The 13,887-nt window shown below is 31.7% G+C and overlaps 1 protein-coding gene across 1 annotated transcript in view; it reads right to left on the reverse strand.

Moving 5' to 3' along the window:
• LOC119610969 overlaps positions 1 to 5,131 on the reverse strand; it is a 39,690-nt gene extending 34,559 nt beyond the window's left edge. The window contains 1 exon segment of the mRNA XM_037966395.1: positions 4,921 to 5,131. The gene's annotated coding sequence lies outside the window, so the exon portion shown is untranslated.
• Positions 5,132 to 13,887: the final 8,756 nt, after the last annotated feature.

The following is a 13,887-nucleotide window of genomic DNA, read 5'->3' on the forward strand; positions in this document are numbered from 1 at the left end:
CTGGACTATAGACGAGACTATAGTCTGGACTATAGACGAGACTATAGTCTGGACTATAGACGAGACTATAGTCTGGACTATAGACGAGACTATAGTCTGGACTATAGACGAGACTATAGTCTGCACTATAGACGAGACTATAGTCTGGACTATAGACAAGACTATAGTCTGGACTATAGACGAGACTATAGTCTGGACTATAGACGAGACTATAGTCTGCACTATAGACGAGACTATAGTCTAGACTATAGACGAGACTATAGTCTGCACTTTAGACGAGACTATAGTCTGCACTATAGACGAGACTATAGTCTAGACTATAGACGAGACTATAGTCTAGACTATAGACGAGACTATAGTCTAGACTATAGACGAGACTATAGTTTGGCTATAGTCTGGACTTTAAACGAGACTATAGTCTGGACTATAAACGAAACTATAGTCTGGACTATAAACGAGATTATAGTCTGGACTATAAACGAGACTATAGTCTGCACTATAGACGAGACTATAGTCTGCACTATAGACGAGACTAAAGTCTGCACTATAGATAAGACTAAAGTCCTCACTATAGGTAGTCTGGACTATAGACGAGACTATAGACTGGATTATAGACGAGATTATAGTCTGCACTATAGGCGAGACTAAAGTCTGCATTATAGACTAGTTTGGACTTTAGACGCGATTATAAACCAGATGTAACAAATTTTAATGACAAGTACTGCCAATATTTGTAAAAAAAATATTTAAACAAATAATTATTTTTAGTTTATTTATGTTTTAAAGAATTAATAAATTGCATATAATTTAAAAACTAAAATGAAAATGTGTTCATGTATGTTTAAACAAATGTATTTAAAACTTATTTATTCTACATATCACACTTTTGATAATACTTGTCACCCAGTTGTTGTTATTATTTGCAATGTGTCAAAATTGTATAAATATGTAAACAAAGCAAATATCGGGTATACGTATGTGTACCCGATTCATACATACATATAGAGCAAAAGAAAATAGTATAGAAGCACTTAAATAGGGCACGATTTCTTTTTGAAATTTTTAATAAATAGAATTTTGAAAGGAAAGAAGGGATGTATTTTTTAGAATCTGTCAGTTATTGAACCGATATAAACACTCACTAAATTGACAATTATTCTTATATTTCTGATATTTGTTAAATTTTTGACGAACATACACTTCAATTACAACAGTTTTTTACATTAGAGTTTTAAAATTTTTTATTTTTTTATGAAATTTTTTTACATTTTAATTTTTTTCTTAAAAAATATTGAAAAATTATATAAATAATGCGTTTTGCTTTCGCCTAAATAACAGCACAAATTAAATACAAAAATATTGTTTTTATTTTGCTAAAATAAAATTTGCAAAACAACCGAACATTTTCTTTTAAAAATTAATATTTTTGTTTTTGCAATTGTTTGAAAATGTGAAAATATACATCTGGGATTTTTTTCTTCAAAATAAACACTTGATAGAGGGAAATAAAACAGAAAGAAAATACATAAATTCATGAGTAGAAAAATAAACATATATATTTATTTAAGAAGAACAGAAGTCGGCACACAGTACTTGAATAACCCAGTGAAATATTTGGCGGACTTTGGAAGGAAAAAGTAGGCATTTAGGGACCACTAAAAAGAATACTAAACCACAACACAAAGCAATCATTGACAAGAATATAGGCATGATTATAGACTAGACTATAAACTCGACTATAAACTGAACCATAGGCTAGACAATAGACTAGACTATAGACTAAACTATAGACTAGACTATAGAGTAGACTATAGACTAGACTATAGACTAGACTATAGACTAGACTATAGACTAGACTATAGACTAGACTATAGACTAGACTATAGACTAGACTATAGACTAGACTATAGACTAGACTATAGACTAGGCTATAGACTAGGCTATAGACTAGACTAGACTAAGAGTAGAGTATAGACTAGACTATAGAGTAGAGTATAGACTAGACTATAGACGAGACTATAAACTAGACTATAGACTAGACTATAGACCAGACTATAGACTAGATTATAGACATGCCTATGGACTAGACTATAGACTAGACTATAGAATAGACTATATACTAGACTATAAACTAGACTATAACCAGACTATAGACTAGACTATAGACTAGACTATAGACTAGTCTACAAACTAGACTATAGACCAGACTATAGACTAGACTATAGACTAGACTACAGACTAGACTATAGACTAGACTATAGACTAGACTATAGACTGGACTATAGACTAGACTATAGACTAGACAATAGACTAGACTAGAGACTAGACTATAGACTAGACTACAGACTAGACTATATACTAGACTATAGACTAGGCTATAGACTAGACTATAGACTAAACTATAGACTAGACTATAGACTAGACTATAGACTAGACTATAGACTAGACTATAGACTAGACTATAGACTAGACTATAGACTAGATTATAGACTAGACTATAGACTAGACTATAGACTAGACTATAGACTAGACTATAGACTAGCCTATAGACTAGACTAGTCTAGTCTAGACTAGACTATAGACTAGACTAGACTAGACTAGACTAGACTATAGACTAGACTAGACTAGACTAGACTAGACTAGACTAGACTCGACTAGACTAGACTAGACTAGACTAGACTCGACTAGACTAGACTAGACTAGACTAGACTAGACTATAGACTATAGACTATAGACTATAGACTATAGACTATAAACTATAAACTATAGACTATAGACTATAGACTAGACTAGACTATAGACTAGACTAGACTAGACTAGACTAGACTAGACTAGACTAGACTAGACTAGACTAGACTATAGACTAGACTAGACTAGACTAGACTAGACTAGACTAGACTAGACTAGACTAGACTAGACTAGACTAGACTAGACTAGACTAGACTAGACTAGACTAGACTAGACGTAGACTAGACTAGACTAGACTAGACTAGACTATAGACTAGACTATAGACTAGACTATAGACTAGACTATAGACTAGACTATAGACTAGACTATAGACTAGACTATAGACTAGACTATAGACTAGACTATAGACTAGACTAGACTAGACTAGACTATAGACTAGACTATAGACTAGACTATAGACTAGACTATAGACTAGACTATAGACTAGACTATAGACTAGACTATAGACTAGACTATAGACTAGACTATAGACTAGACTATAGACTAGACTATAGACTAGACTATAGACTAGACTATAGACTAGACTATAGACTAGACTATAGACTAGACTATAGACTAGACTATAGACTAGATTATAGACTAGACTATAGACTAGACTATAGACTAGATTATAGACTAGACTATAGACTAGACTATAGACTAGACTATAGACTAGACTATAGACTAGACTATAGACTAGACTATAGACTAGACTATAGACATGACTATAGACTAGACTATAGACTAGACTATAGACTAGACTATAGACTAGACTATAGACTAGACTAGAGACTAGACTATAGACTAGACTAAAGACTAGACTATAGACTAGACTATAGACTAGACTATAGACTAGACTATAGACTAGACTAGACTAGACTATAGACTATAGACTATAGACTAGACTATAGACTAGACTATAGACTAGACTATAGACTATAGACTAGACTATAGACTAGACTATAGACTAGACTATAGACTAGACTATAGACTAGACTATAGACTAGACTATAGACTAGACTATAGACTAGACTATAGACTAGACTATAGACTTTTACTATAGACTAGACTATAGACTAGACTAGAGACTAGGCTAGAGACTAGACCATAGACATGAATATGGACTAGACTATAGACCAGACTATAGACTAGAATATAGACATGACTATAGACTAGACTATAGACTAGACTAAACTATAGGATAGAATATAAACTAAACTATAGACTAGATTATAGAGTAGACTGTAGCCTAGAATATAGACTAGACTATAGACTAGACTATAGCACACACTGTAGACTATAGCCTAGACTATAGACTAGACTTCAGACTAGACTATAGACAGGTCAATAGACTAGACTAGAAACTGGACTATAAACCAGACTATAGACTAGCTTATATACTGGACTATAGACTAAACTATAGACTACACTAAAGATTAGACTATAGCCTAAAATAGACTATGGACTAGGCTACTGACTGGACTATAGACTAGACTATAAACTAGAATATGGACTAGACTATATGCTAGACTATAAGCTAGTCTGTAGGATAGACTAGAGACTGTAGACTGAACAATAGACCAAACTATAGACTAGACTATAAACTAATCTATATACTACATTATAAAGTAGACTTGACTATAGACTAGACTATAGACTATACTGTAGACTATAGAATACACAGACTAGACTATAGACAGGACAATAGACTAGACTAGAGACTGGACTATAGATTAGACGTTAGACTGGACTAAAGATTAGACTATAGAATACAGACTAGAATATAAACTAAACTATAGACTAAACTGTAGTTTAGACTAGTTTAACTACACTAAATAACAACAAAAACTATAATCAGGTACCGAATTATAGTATTATAGACCAATTTTCTTGTTTTATATAGTATTATAAAGAAATTTCTTATCTTAGTCCAATTTCAATGGTTTTCATATATTTGAACTCTCACTCTCCCCGCACCGTTGTAAAAAATTATTTCATCACAAACACTATGAGTCCCCCAATTGTCGTTAAAACATTTGCGGGGCATCTCATTTGGTATTCCTCAAATACACAAAATTTTCAACAAGATATGAAAAACTATTTTTAGAATATTCAATATATATAAAAAAAATTTTCATAAAGTTTTTTGAAACTGTAATAATTTTCTACACTTTTTTTATAATTACACTCACTTTTTTAACAAAATTTTCAAACAAAAATCATACAATTTAATTAAACTTTATTTACAACAAAAAAAAAACTTTATAAAATAATATAAAATTAACCGAAAAAAATCAATAAATATCGAAAATCGCAAATGAAACAGAACCGTTAAAAAGGGAAATAAAGAAATCGTAACGAAAGAAAATAAAGCGAAAAAACCGAAAATTTTTCTGCTTTCAAAACTCAAAAGAAAACTAAAATGAATTTCAGAATTTTGATCTGTAAAAGCCCAAAAGCATAAACCAAAAGAGATATAAGATCGTGTGCCGTCGCATACTGCGTCGAATCATAGAGATAAATAATTATTATGAAAATGTTGAATGAATAAATAATAATGACGACATCATCATTATCATCATCATAATAACACCAAACTGTATATGCAAGACACTTCAAAAATACTCAATAGTTTTGTATAGAGAAGATGAAAACTAAAAGAAAAAAAAAAACTACAGGAAAAACTACGCCACAGTATGTTTGATTATTAATTGAAAGTGTGGCATGTGTGGCAACCAGCAAGCTACCAGTTGTTTAAAGAATTACATCACAATTTTTATAACACACACCTCATTTGTAGTCCCGTGTGACGTCATTATGTGAAAATTGTTAGATTTTTTTTTTTTTTAAGAAAATTAATTGTTTCAGTTGAAATTAATTTTATTGCAACAAAATAAATAAAAAATCAATAGAATCTGTTTCGCCCATAAATTTTATTTTTGTTTAAGATGTTTTCGGGCTTGACTTTTTGATCGACAAATGCCAAATTCTTACATTAGTGTAAAATGTTTTTCTTTTTTAATTTTAAATAAATTTAAAAAAATAGACAGACTTCTAGACTATAGCAGGGACTATAGACTATAGTAGGGACTATAGACTATAGTCGGGACTATAGACTGTAGTCGGGACTATAGACTATAGTCGGGACTATAGACTATAGTCGGGACTATAGACTATAGTCGGGACTATAGTCGGGACTATAGTCGGGACTATAGTCGGGACTATAGTTGGGACTATAGTCGGGACTATAGTTGGGACTATAGTCGGGACTATAGTCGGTACTATAGTCGGGACTATAGACTATAGTCGGGACTATAGACTATAGTCGGGACTGTAGACTATAGTCGGGACTATAGACAATAGTCGGGATTATAGACAATAGTCGGGACTATAGACAATAGTCGGGATTATAGACAATAGTCGGGACTATAGACTATAGTCGGGACTATAGACTATAGTCGGGACTATAGACTATAGTCGGGACTATAGACTATAGTCGGGACTATAGACTATAGTCGGGACTATAGACTATAGTCGGGACTATAGACTATAGTCGGGACTATAGACTATAGTCGGGACTATAGACTATAGTCGGGATTATAGACTATAGTCGAGACTACAGATTATAGTCGGGACTATAGACTATAGTCGAGACTAGAGACTATAGTCGGGACTATAGACTATAGTCGGGACTATGGACTGTAGTAGAGACTATTGTCCGGACTATAGACTATAGTCGGGACTATAGACTATAGTCGGGACTATAGACTATAGTCGGGACTATAGACTATAGTCGGGACTATAGACTATAGTCGGGACTATAGACTATAGTCGGGACTATAGACTATAGTCGGGACTATAGACTATAGTCGGGACTATAGACTATAGTCGGGACTATAGACTATAGTCGGGACTATAGACTATAGTCGGGACTATAGACTATAGTCGGGACTATAGACTATAGTCGGGACTATAGACTATAGTCGGGACTATAGACTATAGTCGGGACTATAGACTATAGTCGGGACTATAGACTATAGTCGGGACTATAGACTATAGTCGGGACTATAGACTATAGTCGGGACTATAGACTATAGTCGGGACTATAGACTATAGTCGGGACTATAGACTATAGTCGGGTCTTTAGACTATTGTCGGAGTTATAGATATAGTCCGCCTTTTAAACTAAATTTTTCCCACAGTGTAGCCTTATACTAGAAAAAAAAATACATAAACACAAACTATATAATGATAGCAAGATCTTCGTGCAACATGAAAATCTCTAAAACAAAACTACGTACTAACTGCAAACGAAAAAAAAATCAGCTAAAACAATATTTTTTTCAAAATTTTTATCGCAAGTTGTAGACAGACTTGTATTAAAGATTGAGTGAAATTACAGATACTAGGTATACAATAATGATGAGATCTTATGAATACAACCAAGTATCTAGTTGTCTATCAACTAGGTACTGTAGCTGTTAGTTAATATTTATGTGTATTTGTTTGTAATTATTATAAAATTACATAGTTGTGCAATGATTTGTAAATAACTTATTTACATTTAAATATAAGTTTTTGTTTTTAATATTATTTTGGTTTTATTTCAATGTTTTTGCTGTAATATCAAATGAAAATTTTATAAAATTATAAACAAACAAAACTAATAATCATATAACGTAAATAGTTTTACGCAGTGTTGCATTTTTCTTAAATTACAGTTTTAGTAATTAATTAAAATAACTAATATCTATGATATCTTATTCAGATATAGTGTAATTGATAATTAAAATATTGTGTTTCTTGGGGATGACATGATTTTTGAATTACTAATAGTATTCATAGTAAATAAATTTTAGAATTTCTCTGAAAAAAATACCTTATTTTATAAAGGTGTTAAGTTTACTTTAACTTTAAGTTATAAATTAATTAGATATTATTATCTTTATTTTATCGTAATAAATTTCTTAATAAATGACTCATTTCTTTTTTGTCATAAACTGTGAATACCCTTTATTTATTGTTCGCTAGTGCAGAAAATTTATGTTTGATTTTTAGCTGACAATTAAATTGAGATTATTCATACGATAAATATATATACGATATTTTGCACAATATTTTAAAAAATATTTATTTATAATCAAATTATACATGGACGTGTGTTGAACTTAATATATCTTAGTTTAAATAAATATTTGGTTTAAAATATTGTGAAAAAATACATATTACGCATAAATTACAAATCAAGCAATGGAGTAGTAAACCATCAGGTCCCTATTTCCACCTTAGTTTACTTTTAAAATGTAATCGTTTCCCAATCAAAAAACGATTATTTCTTTCTCGTAGAGACCAAAAAATGTGATAAGAATTGCAAAAGGTCAAAATATAGACAATATTCGAGGACAGACCAGAATAAATTAAATACTACATGACTATATGGCTGGACTATATTCTATATTAGTTAGTTAGTTTGAAAGGAGGATGAATATACATCAAATCCGAAGAAATACACCTAGGCCTCTATCGGGCCTGTTGTGCGCTCCTTAACCAGTGCCTCAGGTGGGAATCGAACCCCGCCACCTCCGGTCTACCAGACTAGAACACTAACCACTAACCTATCTCAGTATTCTATATTAGTGTATACTAAAGACTAGATTATACTAGAGCTTGTAGACCAGATTATAGTTTGGAGTATAGACTAAACTATATTACAGTCTAGACTATAAATAAGACTACATACTAAACTATATAATAGGCTCAAGATTCGTTTCCACATAGCCTATTAAATAAGCTAAGCTAGACTATATTGGCGTCAAGACTATAAACTAGACGATAGGTGAGGCTATAGTCCAGACTTTACACTGTATACATATCTGGACATCTTGATACATCGCTTAGTCTATAATCTGAACAACTGCATAGTCTCCGCTCAGTCTACAGTCTAGACTGTAGTCAATCTCTATTTTGGACTAATCCAGAGTAGCATACAATTTTAACTATAATTTTGTATAGTATATAGTCTATTCTTTAGTCTAGTCTATAGTTTAGTCTATAGTTTAGTCTATAGTTTAGTCTATAGTTTAGTCTATAGTTTAGTCTATAGTTTAGTCTATAGTTTAGTCTATAGTTTAGTCTATAGTTTAGTCTATAGTTTAGTCTATAGTTTAGTCTATAGTTTAGTCTATAGTTTAGTCTATAGTTTAGTCTATAGTTTAGTCTATAGTTTAGTCTATATTTAGTCTATAGTTAGTCTATAGTTTAGTCTATAGTTTAGTCTATAGTTTAGTCTATAGTTTAGTCTATAGTTTAGTCTATAGTTTAGTCTATAGTTTAGTCAATAGTTAGTCTATAGTTAGTCTATAGTTTAGTCTATAGTTTAGTCTATAGTTTAGTCTTAGTTAGTCTAGTCTTAGTCTATAGTCTAGTCTATAGTCTAGTCTATAGTCTAGTCTATAGTCTAGTCTATAGTCTAGTCTATAGTCTAGTCTAGTATAGTCTAGTCTATAGTCAGTCTATAGTCTAGGTCTATAGTCTAGTCTATAGTCTAGTCTATAGTCTAGTCTATAGTCTAGTCTATAGTCTAGTCTATAGTCTAGTCTCTAGTCTAGGCTTATAGTCTAGTCTATAGTCTAGTCTATAGTCTAGTCTATAGTCTGCTATAGTCTAGTCTATAGTCTAGTCGATAGTCTAGTCTATAGTATAGTCTTATGTCTAGTCTATAGTCTAGTCTATAGTCTAGCTATAGTCTAGTCTATAGCAGCTTAGTCTAGTTACGTCTAGTCTAAGTTCTAGTCATAGTCTAGTCTATAGTCTAGTTCTATCGTTAGTCTATGTCTAGTCTATAGTCTAGTCTATAGTCTAGCTATAGTCTAGTCTATAGTATAGCTATAGTCTAGTCTATAGTCAGTCTATATGTCTAGGTCTATAGTCTAGTCTATATATCAGTTAGTCTATAGTCTAGTCTATAGTCTAGTCTATAGTTAGTCGATAGTCTAGTCTATAGTATAGTCTATAGTCTAGTCTAGTCTATAGTCTAGTCTATAGTCTAGTCTATAGTCTAGTCTATAGTCTAGTCTATAGTCTAGTCTATAGTCTAGTCTATAGTCTAGTCTATAGTCTAGTCTATAGTCTAGTCTATAGTCTAGTCTATAGTCTAGTCTGTAGTCTAGTCTAGTCTAGTCTATAGTCTAGTCTATAGTCTAGTCTATAGTCTAGTCTATAGTCTAGTCTATAGTCTAGTCTATAGTCTAGTCTATAGTCTAGTCTATAGTCTAGTCTATAGTCTAGTCTATAGTCTAGTCTATAGTCTAGTCTATAGTCTAGTCTATAGTCTAGTCTATAGTCTAGTCTATAGTCTAGTCTATAGTCTAGTCTATAGTCTAGTCTATAGTCTAGTCTATAGTCTAGTCTATAGTCTAGTCTATAGTCTAGTCTATAGTCTAGTCTATAGTCTAGTCTATAGTCTAGTCTATAGTCTAGTCTATAGTCTAGTCTATAGTCTAGTCTATAGTCTAGTCTATAGTCTAGTCTATAGTCTAGTCTATAGTCTAGTCTATAGTCTAGTCTATAGTCTAGTCTATAGTCTAGTCTATAGTCTAGTCTATAGTCTAGTCTATAGTCTAGTCTATAGTCTAGTCTATAGTCTAGTCTATAGTCTAGTCTATAGTCTAGTCTATAGTCTAGTCTATAGTCTAGTCTAGTCTAGTCTATAGTCTAGTCTATAGTCTAGTCTATTATAGTCTAGTCTATAGTCTAGTCTATAGTCTAGTCTATAGTCTAGTCTAGAGTCTAGTCTAAAGTCTAGTCTAGAGTCTAGTCTATAGTGTAGTCTATAGTGTAGTCTATTGTGTAGTCTATAGTCTAGTCTATAGTCTAGTCTATAGTGTAGTCTATAGTCTAGTCTGTAGTCTAGTCTAGTCTATAGTCTAGTCTATAGTCTAGTCTATAGTCTAGTCTATAGTCTAGTCTATAGTCTAGTCTATAGTCTAGTCTATAGTCTAGTCTATAGTCTAGTCTATAGTCCTATAGTCTAGTCTATAGTCCTAGTCTATAGTCTAGTCTATAGTCTAGTCTATAGTCTATCTATAGTCTAGTCTATAGTCTAGTCTATAGTCTAGTCTATAGTCTAGTCTATAGTCTAGTCTATAGTCCTAGTCTATAGTCTAGTCATAGTCTAGTCTATAGTCTAGTCGATAGTCTAGTCTATAGTCTAGTCTATAGTCTAGTCTATAGTCTAGGCCTATAGTCTAGTCTATAGTCTAGTCTATAGTCCTAGTCTATAGTCTAGTCTATAGTCTAGTCTATAGTCTAGTCATGTCTAGTCTATAGTCTAGTTCTTAGTCTAGTCTATAGTCAGTCTATAGTCTAGTCTATAGTCTAGTCTATAGTCTAGTCGATAGTCTAGTCTATAGTCTAGTCTATAGTCTAGTCTATAGTCTAGTCTATAGTCTAGTCTATAGTCTAGTCTATAGTCTAGTCTATAGTCTATTCTATAGTCTAGTCTATAGTCTAGTCTATAGTCTAGTCTATAGACTAGTCTATAGTCTAGTCTATAGTCTAGTCTATAGTCTAGTCTATAGTCTAGTCTATAGTCTAGTCTATAGTCTAGTCTATAGTCTAGTCTATAGTGTAGTCTATAGTCTAGTCTATAGTGTAGTCTATAGTCTAGTCTATAGTGTAGTCTATAGACTAGTCTATAGTCTAGTCTATAGTCTAGTCTATAGTCTAGTCTATAGTCCTAGTCTATAGTCTAGTCTATAGTCTAGTCTATAGTCTAGTCTATAGTCTAGTCTATAGTCCTAGTCTATAGTCAAGTCTATAGTCTAGTCTATAGTCTAGTCTATAGTCTAGTCTATAGTCGAGTCTATATTCTAGTCTATAATCTAATATATATTCTAGTCTATAGTCTAGTCTATAGTCCTAGTCTATAGTCTAGTCTATAGTCTAGTCTATAGTCTAGTCTATAGTCTAGTCTATTCTAGTCTATAATTTAATCTATAGTCTAGTCTATGATCTACTCTATAGTCTAGTCTATTGTTTGGTCTATAGTCTTTAATATTGATTATGTATGTATTTTTTTAAACTTTGTTGCATTTTTATTTCGGCTCTAAAACTGTCAAAATTTGTTTAAAAATTTGTCACAAACTGTAAAGAAAATAATTTATAAATACACAAGAACTAGAGCTATTTATAAACATATCTAAGACTTAGTGAGGCAACAAATTGACCTGATTTTTTTTTTATTTATACGTTAGAAAACATAACTCAACATAATTCTTCCGGTTTAAAAACAAAATATGTTTAAAAGAACTCATGTAAAACTAGACCAAAAGCATAAAATAAAGAAAATTTTTGTAAATTTAACGAAAAAGATACCCATTTTCATGAGATTCTTAAAGAAAAGCTAAAGAAATACATAGGTATGTATATAGTAGAAGACTATAGAGAGAACTAAAGATCAAAGATCTATGTTGAAAAGAGTACTTATTTATAAAATGTATTTGTTGTTGTTTTATTTTGTCTAACAAAAATAATTTAATGTTTTTTTCTTTAACAGTTTTGTGGAAACATTTAACAGATGCTTAAAATGAATCACTTTTTTTTAAAACGATTAAAATAAGATATTTAAACAAACTTTGGTGGTGTTTACAGAATTTACTGTTAGTGTTTATTTACTTGAACAAATATGTTTAACATTTTCTTTATTGCAACCATAAGTAATGGTTTGTTTAAGAAATTTTCACAAAATTAGAAATGCATTAGAAATCTGTTAATAAAAACTAAATTGGGGTAGAGTAAAATATTTAAATGATGAGAGATGTTTTGCAACTCTTTTTATACCCTACACCACTTCAGTGGGGAGGATATATTGGGTTTGTGCTGATGTTTGTAATGCACAATAATATTGGTCCTATACCCACCTTAAAGTATACCGTCCGTCTGTCCGTCTGTCTGTCCGTCCGTCCATGTAACCTTGTATCAAACTACAGGTCGCAATTTTGAAGATAATTCAATGAAATTTGGTACATGATCTTCTATTGCACCAGGGACGAAGCCTATTGCAAATGGTTAAGATCGTTCCATTATTTCACCTAGCCCCCATACAACTGAACCCCCCAATAGGGCTTGTAAACCTTGTAATCAAACTACAAGTCGCAATTTTGGAAATAATTCAATGAAATTTGGCACATGATCTTTTACAGTACCGTAGATGAAGCCTATTGAAAATGGTTAACATCGGTCCATTATTTCACCTAGCCCCCATACAACTGAACCCCCGAATAGGGCTTTTAAACTTTGTAATCAAACTACAGGTCGCAGTTTGGAGATAATTCAATGAAATTTGGCACGTGATCTTTTATGGTACCGTAGACAAAGTCTATTAAAAATGGTTAACATCGGTCCATTATTTCACCTAGCCCCCGAATAGGGCTTTTAAACTTTGTAAAAATTCAATGAAATTTGGCACATGATATTTTATGGTACCGTAAACGAAGTCAGTTGAAAATGGTTTACATCGGTCCATTATTTCACCTAGCCCCCATACAACTGAACCCGCCGAATAGGGCTTTTAAGTTCATAATTATGTTTAATATACCCATATCTCGAAAAAAAAACTGCAAAAACTAAGTTCTATACAAGATTTGATGACCCTTACGAATTCCATAATAATAGGTCCTCATATGACCCTAGCCCCTATGAAAAGCCCCCATCAAAATTTCACTTAAATGTCCACAATTTTATTCAACAATAGACGGCTTAAGTATGTATATTCTGAGGCAAGGTAAAATTCAATTTAAATGCTTATTATGGCAAATAAATACATTATATTTTTGTCAAAGGTGTAGGGTATTATATTGTCGGCCTCGCCCGACTATAATTTCTTACTTGTTTTATTTTTTATAGTTCTTTCAAGTTTTGTTGTGAAATTGTTGAACTTTTCTTTCAGTGTAATTATGTTAAACAGTTATTAACAGTCGCTGGGAAAGCTTATTCTTTCATTGAGGTCATTAATCTTTAAACAATGGTTTTAATTTACAAAAGTTTTTTTGAACCAGTTAGTAGTTAAAACAACAACATTTTAATAACATGATTTAAATAGTGTTCACATCAAAAAAAAAAAAAAAAATTTCATAAGAAAATTCTTAAACAATTAAAGA

The sequence above is a fragment of the Lucilia sericata genome, unplaced genomic scaffold (assembly GCF_015586225.1).
Source record: "Lucilia sericata isolate MDLA Ls3-8-SP2 unplaced genomic scaffold, ASM1558622v1 Contig001327F_arrow, whole genome shotgun sequence".
Taxonomy (NCBI): domain Eukaryota; kingdom Metazoa; phylum Arthropoda; class Insecta; order Diptera; family Calliphoridae; genus Lucilia; species Lucilia sericata.